Source organism: Amblyomma mixtum, chromosome 1 (genome assembly GCF_055824585.1).
Source record: "Amblyomma mixtum isolate Tamu chromosome 1, ASM5582458v1, whole genome shotgun sequence".
Taxonomy (NCBI): domain Eukaryota; kingdom Metazoa; phylum Arthropoda; class Arachnida; order Ixodida; family Ixodidae; genus Amblyomma; species Amblyomma mixtum.
The window spans coordinates 223,267,313-223,283,601 of record NC_143012.1 but is presented as its reverse complement, the minus strand read 5'-3'; the positions used below and the strand labels follow the sequence as shown (position 1 = coordinate 223,283,601).

The window sequence follows — 16,289 nt, the reverse complement described above, 5'->3', positions numbered from 1 at the left end:
TGCAGCATTTTGCGAACATACGTAAAGAGCTTTATTGACCTTAATACGAAACTTCATCAGCCAGCAAGAAACATCTTTCGAAAATGCACCAGTATAAAGAATGGTTAGCCTGACCCTCTTCGCTTTGGCTCCTTTAATGCTCTTGCTGGCAGAAGCCCAAAAACTTTTACCAGCAACATGTATTGAATACGTCACTTGCTGTCTTTTGCTGAAAGCTTTGTTCAGATGGGGAGTAATGCCGTTCACAATGCCACGATAACAATTCCATTCCTGAACGTATAGGAGCTCAAAAGTGCTTCTTCTGGAGGAAAAGCACCTAAAGAGTGGGTCTGTGCCACTCTACACTGAAGACATGGAAGTGTTATCTCCAGACAAGGAGCTCGTCAATATGGGGACAACCTGTAAAATGTAACCACTTAGACGGCTAGCAGAGTTTGCCATCGTTAATGTTTGAAAAAGGAACCAGGACTTTGTGGGATTGTGGTTCTCCTAATGCGTCCTTTTTTTGTGCAAGTCTAAAAGGTGCTTCTCCCTGAACACCTTTGGGCAAAAGCAACACTTGAATGGTTTTTCACCCTTGTGAGCTCGCAGCATATGTCTCTCAAGGTTGCCCATTCGTGCATAACTCATGAAACACAGCTGGCACTTGAATGGCCAAGAACCACTATCGTGGAAGACGAGGTGCATCAGCAGGTCAGTTTCCTTCTTGTATACCTCGCCACAGCGGTCGCACTGGTGCAGTTGGCTGCCCGTTCCTTTATTCTGGTTTCCGATGGCCGGTCCTGCAGCGTGAAAGACAGACTACGTTCAATAAAACAAAGGGCCCCCATAACAGCTCACTTGACACTAGTGACAAGCTAGAGAATAAGGAAGGCAGTTTTACACAACAGCCACGCCTGCACATGTGATGACAGATGCAACAGACAGATTTCGAAACAAAACTTTCCCATGATTTGTGAAACAGCACACTGTGACTAACAGAATGAACATGGGAGCTGAATCTCCCACGTTCATTATCCTGGACACTAAAACGAAGATTGCAAAGCAGTGCTGCTGAAAAAAAGAAAAAACAATTTCATCACAAGCCAAATCCCAGCTGTTTACAAATGAAGCCCGTATGCTCAATTTTGAGGTCCCCCTATTCCGTCTCACAGATGGGCTCAACAAAGTCACTTTTCTGGTTTTTTTTTCGCATACTTGCCATAAAGGCATAATTTCGGTTCATGGTATATTAAAGGAAATCACGTAAGGTGTTTTCATGCAGGAACCGGAGAAAGCTCCTCCTCTTATTGTTGTCGGTTAGCGACTTGGAGAAATCTTCCTCCCTTGTCGCCGTTAGTGCCGATTCCTGTAAAATTCGTGTCAGTGAAGCCCTTGTCCCTGCACAAGCGCACAGAAGGTGGCGAACATCCACCTCTGCAGCTGGTGTGGAACACAGCAAGAGATGGTAAAGTGTTTCAGGAGCACCAGTAATTTCAGGCAGATAATAAACACGAACATTTGTCATTTTATACAAGACTATGATAAGCCAGCTTCCAGAGCATAAAGAGGGTTTCATATTGGGCTAGTTGGTAGTTAACATGGTCAAACATAATTGCGCTTTTGAAAAGACTTGGGACAAAAATTCAGGGGCACTTTGACTGTCTAAAGTGCGTAGAGGCGAAAGCGTTTTCCGCACCACTTTGGCTCCTTCTGTGGCACTGGTGGCGTCACATGTAATTGAGTACTAATTACTAAGTGATGACAAATCACTAATTAATGGTTATCACTGATTAATGCCTGAATGCTAATTAACTGCTAATTAATGATGCTTAAGCTTCACCTTTACGAGTGGAACGCGACAGCATGTTCAGTCATCTTGGTGGACACCTGAACCGCACCTTATAGGAAGGGAGGAAGTGGGAGTGAAAGAACATAGATAAAGAGGAGCCGTAATGAAGAAAATGAAAATTGTATTTGAGGAAAGGAAATTACGCAGTAACTGTCTCACATATCTCGGTGGACACCCACCAAAATTCAGGGGGGGGGGGGGGGGGGGGTGCACTTTTCTGACCTAAACTGCGGTCACTGATGTGTGGTTAAGGTGTTAAGCTTCGCCTCTAAGAGTGAAACACTGACAGCGTCTTGCTTGCAACACTGCCAGGGAGTCCATAGAATGCCATCACCCATTTGGTTCTACGCCTCCCTCGGCAGTAAATTGGTTTTTGAGGAAAGGAAATCTATCTGTCTCTCATATCTCGGTGGACACCTAAACCCCTCGAGGGAAGAAAAGGGAGGAGGATGGCAGTGAGCCAAGACACCATATTCACTAGACGCGCCTTTGTTCATTCCAAACCATCGAGCTGGCATGGCGGAGTGGATAGCATGCTCGTCGCGCACTCCGAAGACCGGGGTTCGATTCCCGAGTTCGACCAATTTCCTACTCGGTTTTATTTATTTATATGGCCTGACTAGAAAAGTTAATTAGGCTAATTGGGTAATTAAGCAATTAACTGCAATTGGAGCATCACTATATGATCCCTTCAATTGGTTGCATGGTTACTAGCCAAAGTACAATTGGCCCCATTTGAAATTGGCGCACTGTGACGTCACGACCGTTTCGACCAACTGAAAAGCGTGACATTTCTGTCGACAACTGCTGCTTACAACGATGAGACATTAAAGGCTTTCGCCTTAAAACAGGGACGACACAAACTCTCGTGCGCAAACTGTCAACTGAAGTTTTATTGCGATGAACACACATATATAATTTTCCCGTCATAACAGAAATCACCAAAAAATCACCAGAAATCACCAAAGTTTTTCAATCTTGTCAACAAGCATCAAAAAAAAAAAGATTTGTCCCAGCTAATTGAATTACATTCGCCAATACTGATCCAAGAGTTGCCTTTCCTGTTTGGAAAGCAAAACCGAGGGGTCACTTACACAGGTCTCTTATCACGATTCCATGCTGTAAGCTTGATTGCCCTATCTCTGGATTTCAGTAGAACTGTGGTCTGTTGGAAGTGGGGTTTGCAGCTATCGCACCTGGCACAATGCGCCGCCAGATTTCCAGGTGAGTTAATCTGGCGACAGTTGCAGTTGTGCTCCCTTAGTCTTTCATTTATGCATCTGCCAGTCTTGCCCACATATGCTCGGCTGCAAGATAGCGGTATCTTGAGGAGCACCCCTTCACAGCACTCGACAAACCTGTTTGTGTGCCTGACGCCACGAGACGCGCCACAAGATGCAGCCACAAGATGCGAAGTAGCCTGAACAACCAGGCAGCAAGACTGGAAAAAGCCGGTTACCCGAAACCTCTGCTTGTGTCAGTAGCAGAAAAAGTGCTTAAAAGAACTGTGAAAGGAAAGGACAAAGGCAAAAAGCAAGAAAACAAAAGGCCTGTGGTACTTCCGTACATTCATGCTCTTTCCCACAACTTGAAAAATGTTGCTCAGAGGCATGAGGTGCAAGTAGTTTTTTCTGCACCAAGAAAATTAAAGGGAATGTGCGCGAAGGTGAACGAAGAAGCCATTCCTAGAGAAGAGCAATCTTGTGGCGACAGGCACACAAACAGGTTCGTCGAGTGCTGTGAAGGGGTGGTCTACAAGATACCGCTATCTTGCGGCCGAGCACATGTGGGCCAGACTGGCAGATGCCTAAATGAAAGACTAAGGGAGCCTAACCGCAACTGTTGCCAGATTAACTCACCTGGAAATCTGGCGGCGCATTGCGTCAGGTGCGATAGCTGCAAACCCCACTTCCAACAGACCACAGTTCTGCTGAAATCCAGAGATAGGGCAATCAGGGAGCTGTGGGAAGCTTACTGCATAGAATCGGGAAAAGGGACCTATGTAAGTGACCCCTCGGTTTTGCTTTCCACACAGGAAAGGCAACTCTTGGATCAGTATTGACGATTGTAATCCAATCAGCTGGGACAAATCTTTTCTTTGATGCTTGTTGACATGATTGAAAAACTGCTGCTTAACTCTGTTTTTTGGTGATTTCTGTTATAACGGGAAGCTTATATATGTGTGTTCATCGCAATAAAACTTCATTTAACAGTTTGCACAAGAAAGTTTGTGTCGTCCCTGCTTTGTCCCAAGTCTTTTAAAAAGTGCAGTTATGTTTGTCGAGAGCATACTTTGTCAACAAAGCAATAAATGCAGGCTTCAGCTGACAGCAGTTAAAATGGTACTGCTTAAGACACATCTTTTTTAATGTGACTTAGCTGCAAGAAAAGCTGTTGGCACTGCTCATCCAGGGTAGGTTTTACCAAAAATTACAAGCAAGGCAACTAAAAAACTAAAAGCAAGAAAGCAGACGAAAACACCGAATCAGAAAAGTTCAACTACATGCAGGTACCCACAATGAGCCAAAAGGACAAGAGACAAAAACTGTTGACACTACAGCACAAGCAAGACCAAATGCAGAAAAAACATTAGGCACACATTACACTGCATATTGTTCTTACTAGAGGCATCAACTTTTAGTGGAAACCTCAAAGCAACATGGATGCAAGATGCCTTGTACTCTACAAAACAACCACATCTTCCTTGCACAGCCGTGCTATTTTCTGCATGCAGACACGATGTTACCAACACATTTTTTTACACTGCCCATCATCCATGTTTCAGAGGTCTGGCTGGAGGTCATGCTGCAGCAAGACGGGGTACAATATTCCTGACTTTGTGTGCATACAGCAGATTCAGAGATCAATGATTAAGCTATTTCATAGGCTATGAACACAAAGCTCCTGGGTCTGCGTCAAGTTGGAAACAGCAGCTCTGAAAGAGTCTTCCTCTGGCATCTTGCATTTTTTAGTGTGCGACTGCTGATTTTGACACCTGCAAAACGAAACACAGCAGCAGAGTAAGTACAAGAAAAACTGCCAATACCATAAGCACCAGAGCTTATCCATCTCATGTGCTTCGTGTATTCAGTGGCCATCTGGCGGCCTCATGTAGGTTAGGTTTGGTGGGCTGATTAGTCAAGTGCACTGGGTTGAGGAACTGAGGTTCTTTACAGCGTAGTTATGGGTAACAAAGTGGAGCAAATGCGTTACGTAGCATAGAGGAATGTCTTGCTAGGAAATTATGTCAGTTTTTCCAGAGTGCCTGTTCTGGTGCTGGAAAACAGACCACTTGGTCTAAGGCTGCCCTGCAGTGGCTTTCATCTCTATAAAGCATCAGCCCATGCTGAGTAGCCCAACTAATTTGGGTATAAACAGTGAACAGAAGATTAAGCCTACATGCCAGAACTGAATGACTACGCGTGCATGTGCACATAATTTAACCTGGTTAAACTACTGTATCTGTCGCAAAAGATTTGCTATTAAGTGCTGACGACAAAAAGAAAACTGCTCCACTAAAAGAAAAAAAAAAGATGAATACAACCACATAAAAGACAGGAAATGCACAGTACATGGTTGCCTTTGTCCTTTTTCAGCACAGTAAGGTTCTTTCTGTCATGAACCAGCACTAAAAAGCCCAACCACACCACGACACTAGTTACCATGAGAATTCATACAGGAGATAAAAGTGCTGACAAAGGAGTTAATTTCGCACTTTAAGATGGTACTTGTGGGTTGACATGGTTTGATCCAAGACCCTTTTTTTAGGCATTTCACCACAGAAAAGCTGAGCACAAGGCCAGGGGAAATCTTGCACCCCTTAGAAAACTGGTGGGTACCCAGCAGCACTGGGGATCATGCCCAGCACTTGCTGAATACGAGCTGCTGCTCCACCACTGGACGACACCACTATGGTCGCAAATGGTTTGGCCCAAAACCAATTTCCCAAGCATTTCACCCCAGAAACACTGAGCATCATGCCAGGAGAAATGTTGTACACATTAGAAAAGCGGTGAGTGTCCAGCGGCCGCACTGGAGCGGCGGTGGTGGTGTGGGCACGTGCCACCGCTGCCATTCCAGTCCGGCCATGACTGGACTGCCAGTCATGGCTCGCCAGTCATGACTCGTTGCCAGCTGGGCTTGGCGGCTGGCTAATGTGTGGCAGATCGCTGCCGCCGCAGGCTGGTGTAAAGCTCAGAAAAGCGAAACCAAAACTACGTGGTTTGACAATTTTCGGAGATGGGGCCCTAGTTTTTCGCATGGAGGAGAAAAAACTCTGGAGCTTCAGGAAGGACTTTGTCCATACAACACGCTCGGTCAAAAGGTGTGGAGGAAATCATGTGATTTTTCTTCCTGAAATGGGAGGCTATCTTCCAGTTGCCAGCTTTGTCCATGGTGTATGTTTTGTAAAGTGGCGGAAAACCGAGAAGTGTGAGTGTGCGTGCAACGTATTCAGGCCTAGGATGAATAAATCCCATTCTCCCAAGCATATTACAGCGCGTTGCCGTGTTTTGTTTGTTTGTTTATGAGGTTTAACGTCCCAAAGCGACCAAGGCTATGAGAGACGCCGTAGTGGAGGGCTCCGGAAATCTCGACCACCTGGGGTTCTTTAACGTGCACTGACATCGCACTGCCGTGTTTTGGTATGTTATGCGGGGTTTAACGATCATGAAGCAACACAGGCTATGGGGACGCTGTAAAGGAGGGGTCCAGATTAATTTAGACCATCAGCAGTTTTGCTGTGCGGTGACATCACACACTACACAGACGTTTTGCTTTTCGCCCCCATCGAAATGCAGCCACCTTGGCCGGAGTTCAAACCTACCCCCTTGAGATCAGCGGAAACGCCCAAGCCAATGAGCCATCGCAGCAGGTGTTGCCGTGCTTTCTGGCAATCAGTATGAGCAATTTATAAATTTCAAAGCATCACACAATGCTCTTATAAATTTCGCTAAAAGATGCTTGCAGGAATCACTTGCAAAACCTGAACTATGCAAATTTGCGACTAACGCATACAATACACAATAAGGGATGCAGGCATACGTTAGATCCAGTATAAAACACATATATACAAATGCAAATGGAAGCACATCAATTATTCTTACTCAGGCAATATTCCACGCGTATTATGAGCACAAAGAAACACCAGAAATTAACTACACCATATCGGATAGGCAATTTCATTGACTGAATTGTCAGCGACAAAGAAAAACGGAAGAAAAATAACAGGTCCATGGCCATAACATAGTGACAATGTGAAAAGATGGGTACTTTATCAAACCGGATCGCAATCACACAGTCACATTGTACACTTTACTTTATCAAACCGGATCGCAATCACACAGTCACATTGTACACTTTCGGCCCCCTCTCAAGGTTGGATTTATCTGTTTTTATGCTCACTTGGTATTTCAAGTTAATGCCTATATCTGACATTCCTGCTCATATACCCTTGAAGGGAGATTGATGATATAAAAGTTTGTTACAGAGTCCTGATTGTTTATTTAAATCTTTAATTAAACAGCAGCTGAGCAAACACGAATTTGCCCCTGAAACTGCGTCAGCTTTTTGAACATATGCCATGCTTTGCTACATTCTAAACTTTGTGTGGTTTGCTCGGCAACACAAAAAAGGCAAACATTAAGAAGCATTCTGCTACACTTCTTATAAGGTGAATGTAGCGGTTCTCCAGAGGAGAATCATCGAACATGTGTGCCTGCAGTCCTTTGAGTAGCTCAGCATGCTGCACAGATTCAAGTACATGATCTAGCCGGTCTTGCAAGAAGGTCTTGAAAGCCAGTTTTTGCGAGTGCACTGCCCGCTAAACAAGATATTCCAATGTCCGACAGGCAGGTGATATCTGTAATATCACAGCCAAGCTCTTTGAGCATGGGGACATTAGCAGGCACATCATCAAAAATTAAAGAAACAATTAAAGCCCCAGTATCATGTGCACAGAGTAAGCCTAGTGTAACTAAACTTGCCCGTCGCTCACCTACCGGCCCATCAACAAGAAAGTACCCGAGTAGTACCTTCAGGTGACCGTTTATGCAAACGGCCTTTATTACGAAGGCAGCCTTTGCATATGGTAAACAACTGAGATCCGCTCCAGCACCAATATCGACAAAGCCTTCAAAATGGCCCCTGCTCCACTGCACCTGTTGTCGTACCATCGTTTTATTGACAACAAGGATATGTACATACAGGTTGGTGACCTCAGCTGCTAGCCTCCAAGCACTTCAGTCCGCGTGCGTTGAGTGCCTCTTTAGAAAAGCCTGCCTTTCCATCTATGCTTCCATGCAATTTTCTTAACGTTTTACATAAGTGTAAGCACGAGGGGAATAAAAATTAAGAGTGAGCACGCTGGCCTGTATGCTTCGCCAACTGCTGCTGAAGGAGCAGCTGATTTGCAGTGCCAAGGCTATTTACCACTGCTGCCTGTTCTTCCAGCAAGGTACCCTGTGTCGTTAGCATTTTCAAGTCACATTCCAATTCCGCATTCTGTTTTTTAAGGCATCTCCTTGACTGCCGAAGCCTCTTTTATCTGCTTTCTTGACTTTTGCTGCACAAGCTCACAAGACTGCCATCTCAGGGGTGCCAACGTGTAATGCAAAACCAAATACAACTATTGGATTCTTACTGCCACCACGATATGCTCACATTCAAAGCAGTCTGCAGATATCAGTTTCTTTAGGTATATGAGGTCAACATCTATATATAAGAGGCCATTTGAAATTCCAAATTCTATGACTATTTCAGCTCAGGGTGCCTGATCCCGTCTTGAGTAAAAAGGACTAAACTGGTCTGCTTGGAATAGAAATACCGTATAAACGCGTGTAAAGGCCGCACCCTGTTTTCCCAAAGGAAATACCAAAAAAATAAGATCCCTGAAAGGGCCGCACCCAACCTTGATGTGACTTAAACTAATGTGCGGACAAAGAAGCTTCCTACGGATAACATCATCACCATTGCCAACATTTCCCCCTCCCCCCGGGGAATTCCCACTATCCATATCGCCATCACTACCACCAGCTCCAGCATTTTGTGGCAGTCAAAAACATTGCAGCTTTCGTGTGCTATTTGCTTTTTTTTTTCCATGAGCTACACAGCTGGCCTTAAATTGGAAGTCAAGTCGCAGAGTTTGCTCTCAAACACGGCAAGCATGCGGCGGGCAGGAAATGTAACGTGGACAAGAAGCGAGTTTGACAATGGTGCAACCAAAAGGATACACTGAGGAACACAAGCTGCAAAAAGCGCGCTTTCCGAGGCAAGCCGTACAATGCCGCTCATTCCGTGACTGCTGCGTCATTTTTCCTAGAAAGAAAAAAAAACACTTTTCACACATCAGGTGCATGGGTCGCACCTCAAAAATTGATCCTTGAATCTGAAAAAAAAGAGAAAGTGCAGCCCTTATGTGTTTACATCTTACATGCATTGCGTAATGCATAGACACTAATATGCACTGTTAAACAATCATTTCTACAAAATCAAATTTCCTCCATAATCCATTTCACACATCAGGTGCATTGTCAAAGCTAGCGCTCTCTTTCTTCTTTCCCTCCCACCTTCCTTCCTTCCTTCTCTCACAGCATGGTTGAGGTGTCCATCAAGAAGTGAGCCACTTACTACACTTTTCCTTTCCTCAAAAACCAATTTTCTTGGTTGCCCTGCCTACATCTGCGATCAAAAAGTAGTGCATTCCTTGTGGTGAGTGAAAGACAATATAAATGCTTTGCCTGTAGGCTTATTACATGATACATTTGTCATAAGCTTGATTACATGCTTATTGCTGACAACACCCCATTTCTTTCTCATGCCTTAGACCACTCACCAAAAGAACACGCACCGAGTAACACGTCTCCCTTTATTTTTTCATATCGACTACTTCCGTACTTTTCACAGCGTTGCATCTGATGTATGATAGAGAGTATAATCATACACCTTATAGGCTGCTATTGTCTAGAGCTATTTTGACAGCATTTTGAGCACACATTAACGCCCATATGACAATATGCATATGGAGTCCATCTGTAGCATTCACTTACCGCTGCTTGCTTTCTTCTGTTTGCTTGCTTGCTTGTTTTGGTGTTGTCACTCAAGCTGGCAAAGACGGCAAAGGTGGCTGCTCCTGTGCAAACATTTGCTCACAGTTAACTCAGAGGATAAGCAATGTGCAGTTACTCTTGGTCATCATGAAATTCGTATTTAGTTTCACTAATGTATCACCTCATTTGGTGTATTGCTACCTGATTTATGCCATTTAAGCTTGCAAGTTGAGGCGAGTGAATGTCCAGAGTAACTGCAAGGATCCTAGCAGTATTTAAACAGATGATTTTGGTTTGGTTTGGTTTTTATGGGGTTTAACGTCCCAAAGCTATGAGAGATGCCGTAGTGGAGGGCTCCAGAAATTTCGACCACCTGGAGTTCTTTAACGTGCACTGACATCGCACAGTACACGGGCCTCGAATTTCTCCTCCAAAGAAATTCCAGCCGCCGCGGCCGGGATGGAACCCGCGTCTTTCAGGTCAGCAGCCGAGCACCATAGCCACTTAGCCACCGCGGCGGCGTTTTAAACAGATGAGGTTTCTGGTTCAATAAACAGTTTGGTAGTGAATCGCTGGCAAAAGCTATAACCAAAGGTTAATATCTCTGCTGAAAAAACACAATGGCAGTATAACATGAGCAGAATGTTGTGGGAAATTGAATATAGTTCACCGCACATGTAGGCTTGCTCACGGCATGGAAGACAGAATAGCTAAGAAATAAACGTAAACGATGTTCAATGATGCTACCAGTAAAATGCAATTTTGACCAATTTTTGAAGCACTGAAAATTCAAATTTCAGTACTTCAGAGCAGAGGAATGTTTATTTAGGAGCAGCCTGGACCACTAAAATTCAAAATCTGGAGCACTTTGCACCAATAAACATTGGTTTAAAAGCACCGCGAAGCAAGCTGCTTTTATTTTCCAAATCTTCTAGGTTGGCAAACAATACTAAATAGTTTGAGTGTAATGTAAAGACATGCTACACCATTAAGATTGTTATAATTGGCACAGAGTCCAACCGCAGATGTCTTCACTCATAAGTTTTACACTGTACGATTGAAGAGGAAAGACCGTTATGAAATATGACATACGATGTTTGGTTGAACAGCCTATACAATGCGCATACTCTCGAGCACAGTAGCTCACGCTGATTGATGTCTCCCCACTTTTATTTACAAAGCTTAAAAAGCTTTAGTAAATCTCCTCCACATCAAAACCTCTCCAGTTTTTCATTTATGTCAACCAGTTCAGTCACCCTCTCTTGCACACTGGCGCTTGCCTCACTCGGAAGTAATTAACCAGACTCGGTCAATTCCTTATCCTGGTGAACTAGGCCAGTTTTACTCAGCCACTGCACTAACTGAAGCATCATCGATATTTCTGCCTGTAGTGTGCACAAAGCCTGCACTAACCCTGAACGATGTATAGAGCTCCATTTTTTAAACAAATGGCACAGCGCCACAGTGACCACGTTGCATAACCAAAATCAATGGAGAAGTGCAAAAGCAGCCCCTACGTGCAGCTGTGCCCATTTATGCTGAACACTGGCGTGTTCATTACAAGTGGGCACAGCTGATTGCGCGAGGTATGCGTCGCTTTAACATGCAACATGGTCAGTGATGGAAAACAGTTTTTTTCTGCAGCGTGCACACGTATCACAGCTAAATCATTTTCTTTAAGCAAATTCAGCCTCATGCCAAAAGAACTGGCATAGCATGTTCCTGTAGACAAACTCTGTTTGGCGATGTGCAATCGAAATGCCCCTCCAGAAATGCTTTGACCAAACACAGGTGTGCTTGGCAGGCTCTTGCAAAACACTGACCGGCCAAAATGCCGGTGCCCATTGCCTTCAACACACTGCATTTGCAGGAAACTGTAAAGTGGAAAATGTAGTGTATGCTTTAAGACAACAAAATTGTAAAACCTCACATGTGCTGCTTTACTGAGCTAAAATACCTATTCATTATCACAATACATAGCAAATGCTAGTTCACAGACTCCTAAACGCATAGCTTGAATAAAGAACTATACCCATTGGTGATAGACGCCAGCCCCTTTCGGTGGCCCTCGGGACGTGCACCCTGGAACGCAGCAGCTCGGCATTGGGTCAGCCATGAGCACCTGCTCTTGCATCAGCAGCTCATTTGCATCAAATGAAAACTGAAACGACAAGAGCGGCCCATCTTACACAGATAGGTTTTGAGCAGTGACAGGCCCACATCAACATTCCTCGTGGTAAGGTAAACGCATGGCTGAGATGAACAGAAGGCAAGTATACTAGTCCCCGGGACGCATATATATTCACCGTCACAAAATAACACATCCAGAAGTGGTGACAGATACTGTATGTCCAGATAAGCGACTACCGTATTTTCCGGTGTATAAGACGCGGCTTTTTTTTCGAAAATCTTGCTGGTGCGTCCTATACAAGGGTGCGTCTTATATGCGAATTTTTCATCTTTTCTTTTTGCGAGTTCATCGATTACTCCGGTTCTTGCTCAAGCTTTTTTCACCTAAAAAATATCACTACCAATAACACGGTTGTAACACGGTTAATACTTCAATACCGGGACCGCCGTGCGCGACATTCTAGGTGATCTTTATCATGAAATGGCGGGGATGACGACTTCCGGGATCACAAACGTGCGGCTGTTTCGAAGGCCCCAAGCAAAAGTAATGAGAAGCGCCAAAAGATGGTGACAATCGCGCTTCTCGCCATTGCCAAGACAAGCCGGCGTTCTTTTTTAGTCACCCTTTGCAACTTTTTTTGCTCCGTGTACGTAGTGCATGTTTCAACCGAGTTGCTTCCAGAAATGGGTGAACCTTTTGATAGCGCATCTGAAGATGAAGACTTCGAAGGTTTCAAGTACAAATAAAATGTTGTTATGGGCATATGGGGAGCTGTATCGTTTTTTCTTTCTTTTTTGCTAGAACGTGGACGGGTATGGCATGAGTGTTGCCTTTTTCGATCACTTAGCGTTGCTTAAGAATTGCTCACAGGTACGGTGCATTTCGCGATAGTCGCGCAAGCGTGTTTAATTAAGGCTCACTAGCCTAACTGGGTAAACTGGGGTGCGTCTTATACACGGGTGCGTCTTATATACGAACTTTTTCAGTGACAGCTTGCATATAGGGCAGGTGCGTCTTATACAAGGGTGCATCTTATACATCGGAAAATACGGTAATTGTGTCCATAGCCAGCCTGTTTTGTTTGAGTGTCGCAACAGAGACATCACGGAGGCAACGCAGTACGAAGCAGTGACAATAGCCATGTGTCTCAAATGGATATTTCCGCTTCATTAAATTTTCCACAGACAAACACTGGCAAGCAATGTAGCGCCACCCACAACGGCCCATGGGGGGGGCACAGGCGCCCAGGCATAGAATCCAGGGGCACAGGATCCCATGAGGGATCCTCCTTCGTTGGCTTTAAAATGCGCGCACTCAGTGCAGCGGCGAAACGCAAACGCGAAAGAGTGAGGAGCCCACCCGGACAAGGCGGGGTCGAGCTGTTTTCTAGGTTCACAAAATGTGACATCAAGGCTTCTTCTCTAAATTTTCCTCCCTCCATGGTTTTTCGTCACACCTGCCATTGAACACGTCAGAGGGAGGTGCATGGGCAACTCTGTAGCATGCGATTCAGGTTCAAGTAGGGCTATCTTGATGACTGCTTTTAGTGCCAGCCACTCCTAAATGCTGCAAATTAACTGTTGGTTCGAATTAACTGCTGCAAGACCCATAGAGTTAGAATTAGCAAGCATCCGACGTCACAGACTTACACGGGCTTCGGTTGAGACCGCACCGGAAGTTCGAATCATCTGGATTTTTTAATTAACAGGGGTAAAATTAACGAGCTTTTGCTGTAGATCTCCATAACAACTGGATGATCTCTCTTCGTCAATAGAGTTGATAGTGATAGACAAATGGAAGAGAGTGCTGCGGTAACTTCTTCCATTCCAGCCAAGAAACAAGAAAGACAGGATGTTAAAAACTTCACCTCGTTCGTCTTTTTGCAAGGTCCCTGTCACTCGAGCTGTTTTCAGGTACACTTGCCACTTAGCAGCTTAGACTGGAAATTCTAGGACAAGAAACCTGACCTGCAGTGGATCCTCCTCCGACTATGGGTGGCCCGATTATCCGCATGACCCCAGTGGCATCGCCAGTAGTGGCCCACTTTTAACAGCATTCAATCACAGCACCGCCAGAAATGGGTGGTTTAGTCATGGCATTTGAGTGACTGCGAGGAGCGGCTATGTTTTTTCACCTCACTCACCATCGGCCCACTGGCTAAGAAACTGAAAAGAAATATTTCGACTTTTTATGTTCCACTCACATGGGGCACCAGCAGTTACCAATTCTGCTTGCAGACTACTTGACGAGGCATAGAAACATCATTCAAGAGTGGGCGACTCAAGCGCCGCTGCCACTTTGTTGTCTAGTGGCAGAGTCAAGTGCCCCAATACTAGTCCTTGCCGCACACTGCGCCATTTCTTCTAGTGCACTTTAACTCAGTACATGCACCCATACCATCTCCACGTCTAGTATGTACAGGGTCGTCCACTCTTAGTTAGAATGCGCTAGCGCATGGCCGCACTCTTCAGAGGGCCACCGCGTGCGACACAGTCGCTCATTGCAGCAAAGTGGCGCAGGAGAAGGTGTACCTGGACGTGGTGCGTCGCGTCAACTGCCACTTCGCTTCGATGTGCAGCTGTTTTGGACGCAGTGACCCTCCAAAGAGCACGGCCATGCGCTAGCGCATTCTAACTAAGAGTGGACGACCCTGTACCTATGTCATCTCTGTGTAGCCCACACCCGATTCTCAAAATAAATGCAAGGTTCTTACATTTCTCTCACCAATGCTTTCAAGTTGAGCCTCTATTCTTGCCTTCTCAACTACTGTAACCAAAGCCTGGCTATAGTCAGGAGCAGACATCTCAGCAACTCAGCGAGCAGACTGCTACTCAACGCAGCACATGCAGTGCTTTGCAGTAGATCTGATGCTCTTACATAAAATGGCCGTGAAGCTTGTAATGAAGTGGGCAGAGGTTCTCTACCGCGTCAACTGCCCAGACACCGTAAATTTTATCAAGCCCTCTCCTCTCTCTACCTGTCAGCAGCAGTTACAAGTGAGCATACCCTGTGCAATGAAAACAGTTAAGCAGTGTTTAACCACAGGTCGAGAGACAACATTTTGGCAATAGTAGTAAAAATTAATTGGCCATTTCTACTCAGAACTTGGGATAATAGCACGACACTGAAGGGGTTAACAAGGCCCTTCGTTTTTGCGTAAAACCGAATCCATCAAAGTCTGTGCACCCTAAAAAATTTTTAAACAGTCCAAGTTAAATTTCATTTTTACATGACAGCTGCATTTCCGAAACTTACTTAGCCATTAAAAATTGCTTAACCAGCAGCAGGTCTTGTTTCTTGGCCACCATGAGTACTCGGTGTTGCTCCGTCATTTTTACAGTCTTCAGATTTGAGCATAAATTACAAAAACCCGTCAAAAAGCAAAGCCAGACAAACAGCCTTTACATTAACTGCAGCCTTGTAGTTCTCAGCTGGGTGTGCAGTACAGCTAGGTTAATTAGCTACATGATTTTGTACGACTGAAATTAGTGTTGTATTTGCAACAGGTGGCATTAACCTTATAGAGTACTGGCAATTCCTGCATACGAAGTCTACTAGTAGCATGGAACGGATAGCACAGGCCTGCAAAAGCACAACACTTTTTCATGAAAACCTTGTGCTTCAGCGCGCAAGACTTACGCAGGTGACAGGGGTCGAACTAAATGCAGGCCTGCACCCCATCAAACTCAACCAACACTGCCAAGTGTTACCAGTCGGTCATGTAGTAATTTATTATTACAAAAAAACTTGGGCGATGCTTAACCTACACTTAAAAATTTACCGGACGGCTGTGCGACCACGTTACAACTGTACAGCTTGAAAGCCTTCAATGAGAACTTGCGAGGGCAACCATTGGACATCAACGCTGAAGCCAGACAAGGGCGCGCAGTTAGTATAAACGCAAAGCAATGAAAGAAGTTACGAACAAATGACTTAGAGGACCAACGCACGTGCCCATGCGAGATCACGAGCTTCAAACGAGGTCAATAATTACCCTGTGGGGCATAATTCCAAGACGCAGGCAGGCACAGTTCGAGTAGAGCGCGTGTGTATTGATGATGATGATCATGATGATCATGCGGCACAACACCCGCAGCCTGAAGCGACACCATGTTAGGATTTGTTTCATAAAATGCAGGCAGCCACTTGTCAGAATACAAAACTCTCTATGAAATTTCACCTCTGTGCGAAATCTGAGCATGGTCACATTTCGTAGAAAGCTCTGCATTATTTGCACCTTGTTCTAAACAGAATGTTCGACGCATTACCACCTACATATAAG

General features: G+C 44.9%; 1 long non-coding RNA gene across 1 annotated transcript; it reads right to left on the bottom strand.

Annotated features, from left to right (window-relative positions):
- Positions 1-4,013: 4,013 nt before the first annotated feature.
- LOC149371033 (uncharacterized) lies at positions 4,014-16,046 on the bottom strand. The gene is made up of 4 exons (XR_016291796.1): positions 16,002-16,046; positions 11,909-12,037; positions 9,877-9,959; positions 4,014-9,145 (listed from the first exon to the last, which is right to left on the bottom strand). It is a non-coding gene; the product is annotated as an uncharacterized LOC149371033 (long non-coding RNA).
- Positions 16,047-16,289: the final 243 nt, after the last annotated feature.